Genomic DNA, 18,190 nt, shown 5'->3' with positions numbered 1-18,190 from the left:
ACTTGTGAGGAATTTTTAAGCTTAACACATAGGACAACCTTCTCTGATATCATAAAGAAAGTTGAGGTTTTACCATAAACCCAATTGGCAATATTAGGTGTAGCATAACTTACTTATAAACCCATGCAATGTCCCGTTTCCCATCAATGTAAGATTCATTCTCCACAAACTAATGCCTGGCCTTAGAAAAGACAATGCGTTCTTGTTTCATAATTGGGAGGAAATTTGAGAATACTATGGGTTTGAGTACATTCAATTTCACCCCCCCCCAAGTGCTGCAGATACAGTCACTTCGTTGAATCTGCTTTCTTTTGCTCACTGAACCAAAGGTGCCTGCTTATGCTTTGGAGTGCAGAAATTGCAGTGTTTTTATTAGTTCTTATTGCTTACAACTGGATCAATTGTTTTGCCCTGGCTTCTTCAGAAAACTCTTGAAAAGTAATCACATTGCAAATATTGTCACAATATTGGCCACAAATATCGATGAATTTCATCAAAAAATAAATTAATAAATTGAAAAGAAGAACATGCAGCAAATCTTAGTGAGAATTGAATTAGGATCAGATGATACAATGAACATAGAAATTAAAAATTTTAAACAAATCATTGTCGTGATTATCATTAAGCCAGTAATCAACCTTGAAAATGAAGTTATCGGAATAGAAAAATTGTCTGCAATCGACTTAAATGATTTCCTGCTGATTCATATGTTAATTTAAGCAAAGATAAGTTAGTCATTCTCTTACTTTCTTTGTCTCTCTGTAAAAGATTTCAGTATCTACATAGCTAAACACAGCAGAGGAGGTAATGCTGGAAGCTTATTGACCCAAGACATATTTTGCAGCACTAATTAAGAGAGAATTATTAGTTTTTTTTTACTTGCAATGATATCTTTCTTGTTTTGTGGTAATCTGTATAGCAGACAGCTAAACAACATGAAGATATTATCATATATATATATATATATATATATATATATATTCCTATTCAAACAGATTAAGACTTCTAATCAAATCAAAACATTTCTGGTGCAGCTGCTGACTTGGCGGGTCACGGCAAAAGGAAATAGTAGGGGGAATTACTTGGGGAGGGGACAGCTAGGGTTTTACAAAGAAGGGGAAACCTAAATGAGTGATATCATATTGAATTGTAATGTGTTAGTTTCATTGATATCATAATAGTACAAATATATATTAGTCAATTGGTTTCATACATGAGATAATTTACTCTGATACCATAAAGAAAGTTGAGGTTCTACCATAAAACCAATTGACAATATGGAGACTAGCCCCACTTGCTTATAAGCCCATGCAAAATCCCTCATCTCTTCAATGTGGGACTCACACTTAACACGCCCCCTCAAGTGTGGCAAGTTTTCAAGTCAAACACGTGGACAACACAACGAGGTGACGTGAAGTGTGTGTGTGCTTATAAGTAAGTTGGGCTAGTCCCCATATTGCCAATTGGTTTTATGGTAGTACCTCAACTTTCTTCATGGTATCAAAGCAGGTTGTCCCACGTGTAAAGCCTAACGGCCACACGCAGTTCACGTCATCCCGTTGTGTTGTCGACGTGTTAGACTTGAAAATTCACCACACGTAAGAGGACGTGTTGAAAGTGAACTCGACATTGATGAGAGGAAAGATCTTACATGGGCTTATAAGTAAGTTTGGTTGCTTTCCATATTGCCCATTGATTTTACTATAAGACCTCAACTTTTTTCAATTAGATGTCGCGCTCATATGGTATAGATATGAACATCGACATGTTCCTTGTGACATGTTGTCATATAGAATTAGTACTGTCGCGATATGTTATATGTATGTATATACACACTTTACACATATTAAACATGTATGCTTTGTCCAATTCACATGTAGTAATAATAAGAAACCATATATAACTTCCGCATAAAATATTCAAAGATGTGATTTGCAACGATTAGGAGGAATGGCATCTTTAAACACCTGGCTATATTTATGCATGACTTAGCAAAAGATGATCTAAGAAGGGGGAACAAAATCTCCTTCAATATGATCATAATCAACCATAAGATCACGCAATTGTTAGAAGAACTAAATTAAAATATTATAACGCATTCACTTATATTAATCATAATTGTAAGATGATTTCTTGTTGCTCCACTTCATTCTCATTTAAGTTAATATGTTAACAAGTAGTCGACAGCAATATGAAAATAAGTTTTCATTTCAACAATAATATGGGGAAAGGTGTCTCATGTCCCCTTAGCATCATCTCTCTCTCTCTCTCTCTCTCTCTCTCTCCCCCCCCCCCCTACACACACACACACATAAATATATATATATATATATAAGTTGACTGAGTTTTGCTTGGTAGTTGTTTTAGTTCTTTTGTGTTATGTTAATCCCCGGAGCAATTAGTCGCTTGCATCTGGAGAGGTTTGGATTCTTTGGAACATGTAGCTCACATGGTGTCGTCTGAGATATTCTAATCTTTTCCCATTTGATTAGAATCTTAAGCAAATAACTAATGCAGCTAAGTAAATTCCAACTTGAACTCATGCATCATTAGGAAGAAATTCAATCTTCTTCTCGTAATTAATTTAGCTCATGTAAATTTCAGCACCCTTTGCTTCTGCGAAGTTAAACACTAAAACTAATTAAAGCAATAAAAGGAAAATGAATGCATGGGAATGTCCTTTGCTAGCTCGTGACTAATTCACTTTCAAACAAAAACACAAGAAAAGGAGGAGCGAGCATATGATGCATGATTATTTAGTTAAGTAACAATTATAAATAATTAATTAATCTGCTATAATATCGCTACACCAAAAACATTCATCAACTTCTGTTTAAATAGTATGATTCCAAATAGCCAAGTAGGACATGACCAAATCGGACAACATATATAAGTGCTAATTAACTTTAATCAATCAGAATATTTAGTCAAAAAATCCTCAAAACTTTGTGGATCAGTTAGAAATTAGACTATTCTGGTATATATGAGAGATCTGTTTATTAATTTTACAGTCTGCACAGCACTATGAAAATCAACCTAATGGTACGTATCGATCAGTATCTTTCATTTAGCTAGCGCTATGAAAATCAAACGCTTGGTACGTATCGGTATCTTTCATTTAGCTAGCTGTTCTTCCTGTTCCTAACTCCTCCTAGGGTACGTAGTTCCCAATTTTTGGCACTTTCCATACTTCGTGGGTGCAACATCAATAAAATTCGCTCATGATCAAGTTACAGCTGAGATCTTTCCAAGTTGATATATAGCATAAACAACTCCGGTGACATATATATGTCAATGATGAGCTCTCATCACAAGCAATAAGGAAAGATAGCAACACATTTGGAGCTGCTATTCCATTTGATTTTGGTAGAGGAAAAAGGAAGGATCAATGGATTGTTTGCAACGTATCGGACTTTTGGTTCTTAGCAAAGTAGTCTAATCAAGATTTGTTTGCAATAATCAAGCAGAAATTGTTGCTGGAAAAGACGATAAATGTTTGTTCAAAGAGAGAATCGTCAATTTGCATGAAACTAATCAATGAGTGGAAAAATAATCTCCTTCTGGGATTAGTTGCATGTGTGTAAAAGTATCATAGTGCAATGAAATCAATCTAAGAATTCCAAGAAAAATCAGCCCCTTGGAGGAAAGCAAGGAAACTTTGCTGCTTCACTGAATAAACAAATAATCAACTAATACGCCTGGCTTCATACAGATAATGTGTTTCGTCCGGTACATCCAATTCGGATGAAAGCTGACACTAAGTTGAGTACGACTCCGCGCCACCACCCACCCCCCCCCCCCCCCCCCCCCCCCCCCCAAAAACAAAGTGAACGCTTCAGTTGTTTAATTTGCTCTCTTTTTTTTGCTCACTGCGCCAAAAAGTTGCACTTCTTTTATTGGTAAAAACTAGATCAGTTGCTTCTTTAGAAAACTAATGAATCAAGTAATGACAACGTTGTCACAACATTGTCCACGAATATTGATAGTTAAATCAAGTTAAAAAAATGAAAGAAAAAAAAATTCCGTGATCTATAGAACAACATGCAGCAAATCTAGTGAGAGCATTTGCATCGAGTCTTTGCACATGATTTTTAATTATGTGAAGATACAAATGAACATGGAGATTCAAAATCTCAACAAATCATCGTCGGAATTATCATTAATTAAGTCACATAATCAACCAAGAAAGATAAGTTTTACTTATGCATATGGTATTATATATATCTGCAAGGTTAAACACAGCAAATCTTTTATTGTTTTGGGGTAATTAAAATTGTAGAGGTGTCTGCAATTTGTATGGCAGACAGTCAAACAACGTAAAGATACCAATTTCATATATGCATATATATAACTAAGAACTAGTACAGTAATCTATTTCTGTTCAATAAATAGAATAAAAATTTGGTGGAACGATCAGACATGCTAATAATTAAACAGAAAAATAAATATTAATTTGATGAGAAATGGAGACAACTGAGGATCATATCAATTAGAAAACTCTTAGCCAATTAAGCTTAATTTAGAGGGCAAGAGGAAGCAGATTAATGCATTAATCAAATCAAAGATTCCAACTCTGCATTTGTTAAATTGGCTCTTGGAGTACCATCCGCATGTGCATGGCATATTTGTACATAATTAAAACGTTTTTTGGTGATGAATACTTTTGACTGGCCTCGCGGCCCTCCCCACCATGTTAACTATTTTCCAAGTCAAATGATGAGGTACGCATAAGGTCCATATGAAAATAAATAAATAGATAAGAAAAATATTACTTGATAAATATTTTTAGAGTTCTAGTGTTCCCCCTCCCATTAACATGGCATGCTAGAAGGTGGCTGGTTTGGCTGCACTTTGTTTTGCAACTGTTGCATATTGTTTTTGCAGATATATCATATATATTATTTGGTATTAATTTTCAGACTTAATAAAAGACTCTGATAAGGGTTTTGTGGAATCACATATGACAAGAATTCCCTCTAAGCATCGGCAATTTATTCGTAATTTTTTTTTTTTTTTTTTAACAAACAATAGTATTTACATTAAGGGTGTGGGGGAGTGGGTTAAGTCTTACAATAGGCTTACCATAATAATGTGGTTTAACTTCTCCTTTGGCGAAAATCGAACTTAAAACCTTTCACTTACAAGTGAAGAGGAATATTACTAGACCGTGGTACTAAGTGATAATTTATCCATAATGTTGATATTGGAAAAATTGATAAGATATTGATAACATGTCGAACGTTTTGTTACTGAAATATTAATTATATTATCAAATAATGTTAATGGCAATTTATCGACAGTCCGGCCATTAATTAAGAACGGAATTATTGATTATAATTTTTATTTTACTCTTTCTCACTAATTTGCAGCTACCTTGTCCCTATTAATACTGTTTCTCATTCTTATTATTGGATTCAAAATTCAATACAAGAATCCAACGCACATGTTCAACAATTCGATCAAAAACAACAGCAATATACATAAGCACATCTTAGAAAAGAGGAATATATAAAATCTGTACCACTATTTCCCTCCACGAAAATTGAAAAGCTAGCATTATTAGTTCCCAAACCTTAAATTAAAAACAAAAAATTAAATAGTAACAGAAAGGACAAAGGACCGAGTAGGACAAACTGAGTTAATCAATTCTAAAACTTGATTAATCAAGTCTAATAAGGATTGAATTGACTAACCCATGATCCTAGATGCCCTCCTACTGGTTGCTGATTTAGGTTCTAGAATCTAGACATTTTCATTGGTTCTTATTCCATGTGGGAGGTATATGGCTGCATGCATGTTAGTACCTTTCTGAGCGGCGGCATGCATTAATATATAACAATTCTTATTATTTACTGGTTAAGTTAATATGTTTCATGGAAAAGCAAAACAAAGATACTCATGAAATCCAATGGAAGAAAAGCTTAAGAAGTATTTTTATAGCAAGCTGTTCCCCATTTCATGAACATGGCATGTTTAAAGAGGGGTTCTGCATGTATAACAATCAGAATGGTCATTGGTTATGGTACTTCTGCGCTTAAAAAAACTGATATATGTCGATATGTATTTTTTATTGTGTCGTTCATGTATTTTGTTATTATCTCATATTGATTGTGCTTAGCAAGATATAGAGTTTGACAAATTCACTCTAATGTGTCACTGTATATTAATTGAACGAAACTGTCAACATTCAATTTACCAATCATAAGTTCAATTATTTCTCAAAGTTCTTTGTAGTTTGTGACTTTTGAGTTTCAGGATATGTATATCATAATAAATACAATATGATTTACAATGCTATATATTGAGTTCAGCTTTATATTCTTCTAAGTACAAAGCAATATGGGATAATAACAAAGTACATGAATAACATACTTAGATAATTAACAATCAAGGATAATAATCGTTTATCAATATGAATGAGTTCAGTTGACCTTTTGTTGATGAAATAGTTGGAGAATGTACAACGTGGAGACATTCATCACTGTTCATACAGTAGCGAATGTAACAAGCACTAGCAGGTAAAGATTTTCATGTTTTGGCCATGAAAGGTTTTCTGAGACATGAGATATATATACAGAGAGAGAGAGAGAGAGACATATATATATATATATGCTGCTTATTCATGAGAAGTAGATGTAACTTTTCATACAGCATGAATATGTGAACACTGTTCGTCTACATGCACTTAACTTAATAACGAACTCGACCAATATGTATGAATACAATGATTTTGTTGTACACTAATATTAGGGTATATCAGCCCTTGATATTTGGGGTTCTATATCTAACCCTAAAATAAAATGAAGAACAAAATTACCAAATTGTTGAAATCAATAAAATTGGAAAATAAAGGAGTTTACCTATCAAACAAACTTCATAATGCACCAAATGCCCTAGTATTAGGGCAAAAAAGCCATTTCCTTGTATATTCAAAACAGTGTATTTTGCATTTAAATCGAGCTTCGGAGTGGAAGACTTTAGAAACTCAAAATATGATTTTTAGACTTACGCTTGTTAAACTGTTGTAAAATCTGATTCCCTAATTGTTCCTATAGATTTAGATTAAAAGTTTAAAATTTTGACTTCATAATTCGTATGGTGGTTGTATATAATCTATTTTTCTTAAACATATACGATCCATATGCATATGCATATTGGGAGAAAAAATATTATATAGACAATTATAAGTAATTTTAAAAAAATAAATAAATAAAACAATTGGTGGCAAGTCACGGTTATTCACTCCTTTCGAAAATCGGAAAGATTCACAGAGATATTTCAGCATTTCTGGCCACAAATTTAGCTTCCACACTAACCGATGATTTCAAATCCGAAACTTCCAGTAATTAGAGCTTACAGACTTTGCCGCAGCTTTGATTGACGTAGGAGCCGAGAAGGAATCATACGGTTTTTAAAATTTAATTTTCATGCCCTTAAAAATAAAAAACTAATCTCAAATCTCCAAATCCATGTTACCATTTATGTGCACGTGTAGGCAGCAGATCTTCTCTCAGATGAAAACGTTGACGTTTGACCAAAAAGTAAAGCCCAGGAGGGAGTTTTGGTCCGACCGACACGTGTGCAAAGGGCATGAGCAAACTCAAATTTTAACGTACAAACAACCGTCAAAACACGGCCCACTCCATGACACTGTTGCCATGTGCAGCATGTGATCGCACCCTATCCTTACTACTAAAATAATTAACCTATTCTCAATTTGCCTTGCACACATTTTCTTATCTAATTTTTTTTTGGAGGCATGGGCTTGTGGGGTAAACAAATCCGACCATTTTAAAACAAATCATTTGCCCATAAAACGAAAAACCCAAAATAAAAAATAAAAAAAATCTAACCACCACGATATGGTTTAATAGTTGGAGACGAATTTCAGGATTGTATTCTACACAATACGTCTTGGATTCAATTTATTGCGTTGGTGAATCACATGATGATGGCTAGTAAACTGAAATGCCTCTGTAAAAATCTTTGGACCCACACAGTACGTCTTGGGTTCAATTTATTGCGCTGGTGAATCACACGATGGTAGAAAACAAACCCACCCCAAAATTTTCCCACCCCTGCTTGCAACAAATAATCCCACATTTTTTAAAACGTTTTTTTCCACCCCGCTTAAAACCATTTTCCCTTTTTTAATTTTGAAAACGAAAAGATTTTGTTTTGTTTGAAAACAATTTAAAAAAAAAAAATGAAAACGCACCCATGGTGGCGGTGGCGGCGGATGGGGACCGCCACCGTAGCTAGCACCATGGGCGGGAATGTCCCAAACCCGACACATAATAAATAGGACCCACACGTCTTGGCAATTTATTGTGCTGGTGAATCATACGATGGTGGCTAGTAAACTAAAATGCCTCTATGAAAATCTATGGACCCATAAAAAGAATGAAATATCGTGACAAAACCATCAGCTGATCTTCTTAAAAAAGAAAAAGAAAAATTTAATATGTTACCAGTAGAACATTGAGACGTGATTGTAAATTAATTAATTAATAAAATCATCATTTACTATAAATGTGTATTATGCAAAGATAAAGAAGTAAAGTAGTTAAAGGGATGACATATAAAAAAAATTTAAAAATAAAAGCCTCAACCTCCTATGCCATTTATAATACAAATTCCTTTGTATCATTTACACTAGAAATTGTACATATGTTGTCTATAATCCATAAATAATAGTATAAAAGAAGGCTACATTGTAAGTGGTCGATTGTTTTAGTAGAAGGGATATTCTTTTTTAACTAATTGCTTCTTGAATTCAAAGTCATGTCCGCCTCTTAGTGTCATTTAAAGTAGTATTATCATTTGTAATAATAAAATTAAATGACTACATTGGACATATCATTTATGTGACAACTGATATCGTTATATATCAACGTAGCTCATATAAACGAATTTGAACCACATTATTGCTAACTCATTTAGGCTAAGCATATCCTCTTCCCCTTAGTGTAGATAATATCATTTGTTAGAAATTTAAAAAAAAAATTAAAAAAAAATAAATGAATGAAAAAAGAAGAGGTAGATCATATGGTAGGAAAACCTTCAATGACATTGTTCAAAGAAATCTTGTTTGAGTAAATTCTAACTCTTATAATATTATTCAACACAATGTATAAGGTTATATACAATAGCTATGACGCAATTGATGCTAAACTAACTCCTACAATTAAGCTAGCATACCACAAAATAGGAAAATATATTACAATTAATTTGATATCAGCTAGACTGATTTGTTACTTGAATCGTGCTTTTCCTTCTTTAATACCCCCATCAAGTTAGAGTGTATATTAATCACTCCTAACTTGTTGAGTAATACTGCAAATTGTGGGCAACCTAGCGCTTTGGTAAACAAATCTGCTAGTTAATGATGTGTTCAAACATGAGCAGTCTTGATCATTCCTTCTTAGAGCTTTTCACGAACTAAATGACAGTTGATTTCGATGTGTTTCGTGCGTTCGCGAAAATCTGGATTTGAAGCTATGTGGAGGGCCGCCTGATTGTCACAATGAAGCATAAATAGCTGCAATTGTTTGACATTTAAATCAGCAAGTATGTATCTCAACCAGGTGATCTCGCAACAAGTGGATGCCATGGAACGAGAAACTGTGGTTTGTTTCTTAGTCTTCCAAGAAATTGGTGAGTGACCAAGCAAGATGCAATATCCAGTGACTAATCTTCTAGTGTCTTTGCAACGTGCCCAATCAGCATCACAAAAGGCTATTAATTGAAGTAAGCTGGAGGCGGAAAGAAACAGCCCTTGTCCCGGTGTTTGTTTGATGTACCGCAGAACTTTATGTGTAGCAGCAAGATGTGGAATACGAGGTTTGTCCATGAATTGGCTAAGAACGTGTACCGCATACACCAAGTCAGGTCTCGTAATCGTCAAGTATATTAATCTTCCAACAAGTCTTCTATACACAGAGGCATCATTTAGTAGTGCACCATCAGTTTGCGTGAGTGTGAGATTCAGCTCCATGGGAAATTTCGTAGGCTTTGCACCAAGAAGGCATGTATCCTCCAAAATTTCTAGAGCATATTTTCGTTGTGAAATCGTAATGCCTTTGTCTGATCGTGCAACTTCTAAACCCAAAAAAAAATTTAACTTTCCAAGATCCTTAAGCTTGAACCATTCAGATAAGAAGCACTTTGTTGACTCGATTTGACGCAAATCGTTATCGGCCAGGATGATATCATATACATAAACAAGCAGCGCTGTGAATGAAGCACCTCATGTTTGGATTAACAATGAATAATCTGCTCGTGATTGATGATAACCAGCAGATTTAAGAGCTGTTGACAACTTCAAGAACCATTGTCTAGACGTTTGCTTAAGTCCATACAACGATTTGTGTAATTTTCACACTCGAGTCTCCCTATTTCATCCAAAACCAAGTGACAGTGACATGTATACATCCTCATGAAGGTCACCATGAAGAAATGCGTTATTAACATCGAGTTGGTGTAAATGCCACCCTTGGACAGCGGCAATGGCAATGAGAAGACGAACTGTACCGAGCTTGGCAATAGGGGCAAAAGTTTCACGGTAGTCGAGGCTTTCTACTTAGCTATAACCCTTCACCACCAATTGGGCCTTATAGTGTTCAATAGTACCGTCAGGATAGAGTTTAACCTTGTAAACGCATTTGCACCCAATGACCTTCTTGTTGGGTGGTAGTGGCTGGAGCGTCCAAGTCTTGTTGGCTTGGAGGGCATCGATTTCATGTCTCATGGTAGCTCATTCCCGTTCACTCATCCATGTCAATGAACCCAAAACATTTTCTCTAGCCATGCATGATGAACATTTTTATCCCTGCACGTGATGCATGAATAGGCTTAAATTGAACTGAATTTTGACTGAAAATCCAGTTCGACTAAGACTATAGTTGCAAGCATAATCACTAGTGTAAGGCTAGTTTGAGATTCCAACGCTTTTTAGAGAGAAAAAAAAATGTTTTGGATGTGATTTAAGAATAATTATATATAAAATAAAATAATTAATCGTTTGATAAACTATTTTAAAAGTGATGTGAGTATAAAAAACAATATAAAATTGTTTTATAATTTAATAAAAGTGATATTAGTGTGTGTGTGTGTGTGTGTGTGTGTGTGTGTGTAATGATAGATATAAACATGGTAGTGAGGGTGGTAGTAGTGACAACCGTAGCGAGGACCGTGATGGTGAGGGTGGCAGTGGTAGCAGTGACAACAGTAGCAAGGACCAAGGGTGGCAGCAATGGTGATGGCAACAAAAAAGGTAGGAATACGGTGGTGTCAATAGTGAGAGGTGGTGGTTAGGGTTTAGAGGTAAACAATGATATTATGGAGGATGGCAACAACAATTGTGACGGTTGTAATTATGTGGCATTGGGAACGACTGTCGTCATGATAGCAATGATAACGATTGTCGTCATGATGGCGATAGCAGTGATGGTCGTGGCAATGATAATGGTTGCTCGATCGTAATAATACAAGGAGAGTTATAGAAATACAAAGAAAGTTATACGTCGATCATAGAGAGTTCTACTTAAAGCAGTCGAATGATATTTCCCATCAGCTGACGAGACTTACGCTAGATTGCTGAATTCAATCAACGTGTATTTTGCATGCGGTTAAGCTGGATCTATTGATTCATCAAACCTTACCTGATGACACGTCGCTACAGGTGATCTCAAAGCCTTTTTTTTCATTCATCCAGCCATACAAAAGGACATATTTCTGGCCCCCGACGCTTACGTAATGTCACATCCCTACACAAGCATTTTAATTAATTTGTACCCACTTCAATTTACTTTTGAATAAAAAAAAAATAGTAACTTTTTTTTTATTTTATAAATCAATGAGAATTAATAAATATAAATTAACAAGAATGTGTAGAAGAAAAGAGAGTGTGTGTGGAAATCATTTCATAAGAAAAATAAAGATTTTAAAGCATCTACAAGCAACTATGCATACTCAAATTTATTGTGATGCGAACTTTGTTGTTGTACGCTTTGTAGCGGTTGGACAGAATTCCTCGAATGCTTGTTTATGGGTGCATTCTCTTCACGTGAAAGCTCAGTCGGCTTGGTGTTGGGATTGTCTTTCTTTTGTTTGTTCTATAAGTTCTTCGTTGTAATTTTTCTTAAGAAAAAATTACAAAATTATTTATGTCTTTTAATTCTAAATTTCGGGAAAAGGATATTTTAATTTAGAGAAATGAATGAATTGAACTCAAATGCAAAGTACGGACATATTAAGTTTTGGATCTTGGATTTAGCATGTGAAAGGAACCCAAAAATGCATCTGTCTTTGGCAATAAAGATGTTGGGGACTCTCAGATTTTTGTGGATCCCATAATATGACATAAATGGTGTCAAATTCACAAATTTTTAGGGTTCGTTGTCTCACACTATATAATTTTCTGCATTAGAAGAATAGACACAAACCATACATATGCACTTGAATCTTGTTTCTTTGTTTACATTTTCTGCATTATTTACAAATTATCATCAAAATTTATTATAAAATCTCCATTTTTCTTGATGTGTTATATCAATTGGCCAAATAAATGTGCTGATCTCCTTTCATGCAAATTCGAATTACCATTTTAATAAGTTCAAGTAGTATAAATACCGTCATCTAAAAATTCACTTTTCAACTTAACTTTTAGGAAAGGTGTGCCTCTTATTTGATCTACATTGGTTTTTTTTTTATTTTTTAAATTTATTATATTAGGAGAGTTCGATATTATCCCAACAATTTAAAAAAGAAAGAGTTTTAAATTAAAAACTCATGGAAAAAAGCTAACATCTTATCTACGTAGATGTTTTCACTCTATCTCTCCATAGATCTTTTTAGCTTTGTCCACAAAGATCTTATTTTCCCCAAACCCTAGAAATTCACAGTTTACTGTGCCAAGCTGAGATTTGCTGCATTTAAGTTCCCTTCCCCTCCTCTGTTTCACTGACCTAAACAAGTCCATGACGTGTGCTTTGGGAACCCACCACATCACAATAATATTATCTTCCTAATAAACAACCAAAATATATTATTAAAAAGCAACAAAAATTTCCCAAAATTGTAACTTTAGCAATAATATAATGTTATTCATATCATATTTTTGTACCATATTTTCATACTACTTTAAGTGATATTTGATGTAAACAGTTACATCATTTGAATTAATCAGATTTTTAAATTTAATTTATTATTTAATAAACTAATAATTAAGAAAAATTAGTTAATTAAATAATGATTGTGGTATACGAAAAATCTTTCTTCTTCATTTCCTTAGGTTTTACAAATTTTTCAAATGATGTGGCTGTCCACATCGGATACCATTCAAGGTGGTATAGAAATGTGGTATAAAAACATGCTATGAATAACATTATACTCATAATATATTCCCTAATTTTATAATCTTTACTAATTAATAAAACACTCATTATCAACCAAAATCCTATAAAATTACCAGTTTAACTTTCTAATTAAAACAATATGAATAAGAGTATGAGGTAGAAATGTAATTTCTCACAATCAAATTTTGTTGTTTTTATTTTTCAAAACCTCATCTACATATAATCCTAACATATATTTAATTAACATAATATAAAAAAATAAAAAATCTTCCCTCTCTCACATTCTTTATCACTCTCTTTCTCTTTCCTTCAATTTCAAAAACAAAAATAAAAAAAATTTCTATATGCTATTGAGATTAAGAAAATCAATTATGGTGGACCTCTCGAGGCACAGAAGGCCCCAGGTGATGCCCACTGCCACACTCATCTGCAACCTCCTCAGTTTTTCTCCTCCACCTCCTTATAAATACGAATCTCACTCACCATTCCTTCCCAAATTTACTCACAAAACCCCTCTGATTTTTCACTTGTGATCTTCTTTTTTTCTCTCTCTCTCTCTCTAAAAACCCAAGCGATCAGAATCACAAAAGATACCAGCTTTTTAGAGAAATGGCTTCTGTTTCTGTACCTGCTGCTGGCGGCAGTGCTGCTACTGCAAGCGCTTCTCATCACCATCCGCCTCCCTTTTACTTCGACGAGAAGTGGAAGCTGTCGAAGAAAGAAGCGTCGTCGAGATCGAGCCGTTCATCTTCTTCTATCCATCTCATGAAGAATTCATCGCGGTCGAATCGACGGTGCTCGTTTTCCAGAAAGTGTGCGAGGTTGGTGAAGGAGCAGAGAGCTCGGTTCTACATCATGAGGCGCTGCGTCACCATGCTCATCTGCTGGCACGATTACAGCGATTCATAAACAGAGGGAGAAAGGGGAGGTCTAGAGAGAGAAAGTCGCAATCTTTTGCCTGTGTTTTTGTTAGATCTTTCTGGGTTTTGTTTGCTGCAGAAAACCCAGTTCAGAGTCAGCTTTTTTTCTTGAGGAACGAGCAGGAGGAGAAAGATTTAATACTTGTACATAAATTTTTGCTCTGTTTTTGCTTTTATTGATTAGATTTTAGATTTTTTTTTTTTTTCCCTTTTTTTTGGCCTCTGAATCTCAAAGCAGATGAGATGGCTGCTTGAAAACCATGAGACATATTTCAATGAAAATAGAGCTTTTGAGGTCTAATTCTAATTTCTTAGTCTTCCCTTATTTTCCTTTTGATTTTCTTGCCATTTATGGTAAAGTTCTTGCTTTTTCTGGGCTTGGGCTAATCAGGTGATCTTGAATTTTGAGTTTGAAGTGATGGGGTTATGGTTGAAATATTTTATTTAGCATAATGAGAGGGGGAGATTCTTTTTTTCAGTAATTCAACTGTGTTGCAGGCTTTGTAGCTGATGCAATTGTGGGATGTTCTTCTAATCTAAGGATGAGGATTCACATGATCAAGAATGAGGATTCACATGATCAAGGAATGTGGACCGTTGAATGAAAATCTAATTGTTTATATTCCTTGATTATGAGGAACCTCGTCCTTAGATTAGGAGAGGATCCTGGTCCGCAATTGTGGATCTGGTGAGCTAGGCTGACACAAGTAGGATTCATTTTTCCTTGAATTTGTATTTTATTAAGAGGTGCGCTATTCACACATCTTATTTTACTTATTACACATTCTTAGTTAATTTTTATCTGTTGATCTTTTTCGATTTATTCGATTCAACGGCCAAAAATTAGAAAAATACATGAGAAGTAAAAAAATGCGTGAATATCACATTTCTTTTCTTAATTGTTAATGTGAATCATGGATGTTAGAGATTAATATAAAATTGGGAAATTCTCAGTGGAGGATGGACCAACATGGGAGAGAGAGAAGATAGAGAGGGTAGAACAACTCATGGATGACGGTGATTTTCACACTTCTAGTCTCTTCTCGTGTGGTTGTTTTTTGCTCTTGATTTTCATGTTCGCGAACATACAAGTGAAATTCTAAATTACGGAAAAGAAAATTCAAGGAGGAAATTTTGAATTTTTTCTCATATTACAATATGATGGTAAATTGTAAACTACTATAATTTGCAGACACAAAATCTCACGCTCGAACGTCTAGGAAAATTTTGAATTTAACGCAACCACAGTTCACTTTCTATATCAGAAAGCACGAAAGATGCCCTATTTTTCTTGCATTACAATTTAAATGTCGTACGAAATGTGGTAAAAAAAAGTTGTGTGCAACCAAAGCATAGTGCAATCAGCCTGTCACTTCTACCTCCCATGCTTCTGTAAGTAAAATGACCAATTTGCCCCTAGATATTTTAAATGTTTGACCAGTAGAGGACCACTTTGACCACTTATCTAGTATGGCTGGACAGGGGCAGTCTCGGAACCTTTTCCTGGCTTCATCGTTCGTATATATATTGCTATTCAGATTCCCAAACTGCTCTTCTAAACATGTGAGGGAGTCTGATTACCATGCATGTGCGGGGGCATTTGCGTCAATTCAGAAGTTTACAGCTGGCTTTGTTCCTAGTTTATTTCGTTTCAGTGGGGGTAATGATGTCCTCATGGATCGGACAATAATGTTATCCATACCATGTTTTTGTACCATATTTTTATATCATCTTAAGTGACATTTGATGTGGACAGCCACATCATTTGAATTAAGCAGATTTTTAAATTTAGTTCATTATTTAATAAACTAATAATTAAAAAAAACTAGTTAATTAAATAATGATTGTGGTATACGAGAAGTTTTTTTCCTTCATTTCATTGGGTTTTGCAAATTTTTCAAATGATGTGGCTATTTACATCATTTATCATCTAAAGTGATATAAAAATGTGGTATAAAAACATAAAATGAATAGCATTACTAAAACAGGTAATGTGCCAAATACCTGGTTTTGAGTTTGACATAATTTTCTAATACGTTGTGTATTTTGTGCATTAAGATTTTCAGGTGTTAAATCCGTAGTTAATGATTTAATCGCAAAAATTTAACATCTAAAACTCCTAACGTATAAGTTATACTGGGTGCAATATTTAGTGACCATGCTTTTGATACGGAAGTAATTCACACAAACAAGCATTAATAATAGAGAGGTTTAACAAAACACTTCTGGTACTGTTCACTTTTAACGAAAAACAACATTTATACATTTCCCTAATACTATTCACTGTACCTTTAAAAGGGGTTTTTCATTAAAAATGAAGTTTTTTTGGACTTTTCGTTAGTTTTCCTTTAATAATAATCTCCGCACACAACACAAGCACAAGCATCACCTGTATAAATCTGTTACAAAAATAGCATATACAAAAGTCCTATACTATAGTATACGTAATGTCACCGCTAGAAAGCAAGACCACATCAAACCACTGACAAACAAGACCACATTAAATCATCGTTGACAAGCGAAGCTACATCACATAATCACTCACAAACAAGGACGGATCCACATAAGGACCTGGGAGGTCCCAGGACCCGTCGGCGATCCTAAATCACTGCTATAAATTTTCCGAGGACTCCTCGTACTCGAGCATGAGGTCTGTGTAGGTTGTAGGTTGTAGGTTGCAGTGTCTGTCTTCTTCTTGGAGAAGATGACCGCGCACGGATAAGAAAGAAAATAGGGACCCTTCCTGTCTCTCTCCTCCTTGCTTCTACCATGGTCTCATCCGTCGGTGCCTCCCACTTCTCCTCCAACCTTTCTTTGTCGTCTAGTGGGGGCAATACATAAGCCCAAATTTCCCCAAATTATTTCAACCATCTTAGTAATTTTTCTTATGGGTGAAATTTCCTTCATAAGGTTAGTAAGATGGATATGATCTGTCATGGGTTGGTGAAATTTGGGTGTGGAGCTGCCATGGCTTCGGGAGAATGGGGAGGAAGGCGGTTGGTGGAGGTATGGCAGCTTTGTTCTTAGTGAGACAGAAGGTGGATGTTTGGAAACTAGTAAAAGAAAAAAATGGTGTGTTTGGTTAGAAAGATAGTGGGAGTTTGAGGAGAGTTTTATTTGACCGGTGTTTTAAATTTAGTGGTTCATATTAGATAATTAATAATTTAGGTACTCCCTAGTAACTTATGAAACCTCGTAATAGACGCCTGAATTATGATTTTATAATTTGTAATATTGTTTTGCATTTAATTTTTGAATAAAATGTATTATATTTAAATTTTCAAAGTTATTTTTGTTCATAAATTTTTTGACCTTTGTAATTAAAATCTCTCGAATTTAAAATCCTGAATCCGTCACTACTCACAAACGTGGTCACATCGAACCATGGGCCAAATTTTCTAATCAAGCAGGAAACTTGAATTAGAAAGTACCATGGGAGGGAGTGGCAAGTTGGCACACTGGCTGACAAGGCATGCCGAAGCAACATCTACATATGGTTCACACACTCAAAGTCTTTCCTTGATAAGAAAGAGGGAAAAACAAAGACAAAAAGCACGAATTTTGCTCTAAGTAGATAATTTTCCTTTCAGAAAAAAACACGAATATTGTTTCTCGTGTTCCTGTACACATCGTTTGAAAAGCAACGATGTTTACATTATATTTTGGGATAAGGATTGTATGCCCTTCCACTTCCAGTGCTCTCCTGTGTTTTTTTGTTTCTGTGGTCACGGTTAAGCTACATTAAAATTTTATATTGCTATTCATTTTTGTCTTATTATCTCTATAAAAAAAACAATATAAAATGTTAACGTTGCTTAACTGTGACCACAGAAAACAAGAGAGTACCGGAAGTGGGAAGGCAGACAATCCTGTGCTATATTTTGAGGTAGGGTTTTGTAAAATACTAAACCT

Source organism: the organism of the source record quoted next, unplaced genomic scaffold, assembly GCF_019419815.1.
Source record: "Pyrus x bretschneideri cultivar Hongxiangsu unplaced genomic scaffold, Pyrus_bretschneideri_v1 Contig4, whole genome shotgun sequence".
Taxonomy (NCBI): domain Eukaryota; kingdom Viridiplantae; phylum Streptophyta; class Magnoliopsida; order Rosales; family Rosaceae; genus Pyrus; species Pyrus x bretschneideri.
This window is presented reverse-complemented; position numbering follows the sequence as displayed.